Source organism: Arvicanthis niloticus, chromosome 9 (assembly GCF_011762505.2).
Source record: "Arvicanthis niloticus isolate mArvNil1 chromosome 9, mArvNil1.pat.X, whole genome shotgun sequence".
Lineage (NCBI taxonomy): Eukaryota > Metazoa > Chordata > Mammalia > Rodentia > Muridae > Arvicanthis > Arvicanthis niloticus.
Window position 1 is genome coordinate 7,454,107 of NC_047666.1, and position 2,905 is coordinate 7,457,011.

The window sequence follows — 2,905 nt, forward strand, 5'->3', positions numbered from 1 at the left end:
ACAAAGTCCTCTGTGTATCTGAAACACCAAAAGAGAAGGACATGGCTGTGATTTAAAATACCCCTCATCCAAAAGTTCTGATATTTTTAGTATCAGTAAGGATAAACTTTCTTTTCTCCTAATTGCTATCATTACTCTCCCTTACAACAGGCTTCCCTCCCAAATTGCTTTTAATCATTTTCTGTTTGACAAATACCCCAACTTTTGCTCAATTCTTTGACAGTCATGAGTTAATCTAAAGTTACTCCTACTCATTCTATAGAGCAGCTTCTATGGCCAAAGCTGACAGCCATACTAATTCATGGATACAAACATAAGCATTTAAAAGGCAAATTGATGGGCATGTCATGCCAATTTGACAAAATAATAGTAGCAGCTTCCCCATCAGAACCTATATCTACAAGAACCACAAGGTTTTAATTACCAAAGCAAAGGGTTTTCAGCATCAAACAATGAAAGACCTTTCATAGATATCAAGGTCACAGGGAACCCAAGAAAGGTAGATAAAGAGTCTCACCCATCCTTAAGACTACTCCTTTTGATCATAAGCTGAGGTCTCCAATTGAATTTGCTACCATTCTTTTCAATTACTGAAGTAAAACTGAAAACCTGAAAGTCAGTGTGCATGTCATAATAAGACCTTATTTGGAGAGACAGACAGAGCATTGAACTTGGTTAATCTCTTTTCCAGACAACCTCTTGGTATCATAACTCAGGCTAAGCTCAGACCATTGCACAACCTCCTTAATGCTGCTAATACAGGCTTGAATTTGATCTTGGAGAACTAAAAACACTGTAAAGAAGAAAATAGTCAAAGGTTAAGGAGTGTGAGCCAAACCAAATTTAAAGCTAAACCCAGGAGTAAGTGCTATTTATTCTGTACATTTGATTGAAGGGAAGAAAGTCCCTATCTATAATGTGGGGGCAAGTGCTAGGCTCTGCTATCCAATGGTTGTTTTTGCTGAACTAATTTGTTGACCTTCCTGGTTCTTTCCTCCCTTAGGTACCATCAACATTTTCCAGGGATGGGTCAGACTTCCTCTTTTGCACCCTCTCCAAAAAATGATCCTGATTTGACCTCCAGCTTTGTCACAAACCTTCAGAATTTCAAGATGAAAACCAAAATCCTGTTTCAGGATTTGATTGCCTTCATTGAATCATCCCCAGAGGAAAGAAAACTTCAGGAAACAGTTTCTGCAATCAGGAATGCTTTGAGTGACATCGAGAAAGCCTCAGTGAACATTGCACTGATAGGGGAGACTGGGGCTGGAAAGTCCAGTCTAATCAATGCTCTACAGGGAGTAGGGGCTGATGAAGAAGGTGTGGCTGCTCCCACTGGGGTGGTATGTACAACCACTGAGAGAACACCATACCCATATGCAATGTGTCCCAGTGTGACACTATGGGACCTGCCAAGTATTGCATTTGGTGCCTTTCATCCAAATGAGTATTTGAAGAAAATCAACATAGAGGAGTATGACTTCTTCATTATTGTCTCTTCTGGACCCCCTAAATTTAGTGACATAAAAATTGCCAAAGCCATTGTGCAAATGAACAGGAGTTTCTATTTTGTTCTAACCCATACATTATTGCTGTTGAGGAAGAAAAAGTGATTAAACCTAGGAGATTCAGTAAAGAGAACACATTAAAGAAGATTTGAGATAACATTTTAAGTATACTCAAGCAAGTGACCCACCAGGAGCCTCCAGTCTTCTTAGTCTCTAACTTTGATGTGTCTGACCTTGAATTCTCAAAGTTAGAAACCACCCTTCTGAGAGAGCTCTCAGCCTACAAACGCCACATGTTCATGCTCACTTTTCTTCTACATGTAGATGTCCAGTTAGACTAGCACCATTTGTTGAAGACATTTTCTTTCTTTTTAAATTGAATATTTTATTTATTTACATTTCAGATGTTGCTAGCTGCCATCAGCAGTGGCCCCCATCCACCAAATGTGTATTTGCGTGTATATATATATATATATATATATATATATATATATATATATATATATATACAAAATGGTTGAAGCTAGCTTAATCGAGTTTACTACATTCATTCAATATGTGTACATACATATGTACATATGTATGTATATATATATATATATATATATATATATATATGTGTGTGTGTGTGTGTGTGTGTGTGTGTGTGTGTGTGTGTGTGTGTGTAAAGTGGTTGGAAGTTGCTTGGTGGAACTTGTTTTGCATCTTCCTCTTTTTCTTTCTCTCTCCCTCTGTGTGCATGTGTGTGTGTGTGTGTGTGTGTGTGTGTTTCTGTCCCTTTTCCCCTTTTCTCCAGTTGCTAGCTGCCATCAGCAGTGGCCCGCAGTCACTTAGCTTGGTCCTTAGCATGTCTGTGTTGGTGACTGAACACACAGAGAGGCCTTCTGTGGGAAGCTTAGGCTGTGGCTCATTAGTCAAAGATGCCCTCCATACTCTCCACAGTGATTCTCAATGAAAAAGATAGTCTATGGTTCTAAACTGTTGATTGACTGTTTATTGTGGTAAATGGGTATATACCATACCAGCTTCTTAGGGTGGACATGAGATTAAATGTCTTTTGCAGGGAGAAATGTCTTAGAAAGGTAGCTTATTGGCTAAACCCTCTAGGAACCTCATTCATATGGAGAACTCTTTTCTGTGACTATGTGACACCAGGTCATATTTTCTTATGTGGGAAGTATGGCTTATATTCCAGGCCAGGAGTTTGGCAGGGAGCAGGAAGGCAACTATCATCCCGGGTGTGAGTTTCTGAGTTCTCAACCAGCTCTACCCACCAAGTTTCCTGGCACGGTTTACCATCCCACAAATAATCGCCCAGTAATGCTGCCCCAATATTATTGCCTCTTGCTTGCTGATGGACAGTAAAAAATACTTTTAAACAAAGTTTATTTACTTAT

At 39.2% G+C, this 2,905-nt stretch overlaps 1 pseudogene; it reads left to right on the forward strand.

Annotated features, from left to right (window-relative positions):
* The first annotated feature begins 1,025 nt into the window (after nucleotides 1-1,025).
* On the forward strand, nucleotides 1,026-1,849 carry LOC117714972 (T-cell-specific guanine nucleotide triphosphate-binding protein 2-like; annotated as a pseudogene).
* The last annotated feature ends 1,056 nt before the right edge of the window (nucleotides 1,850-2,905 follow it).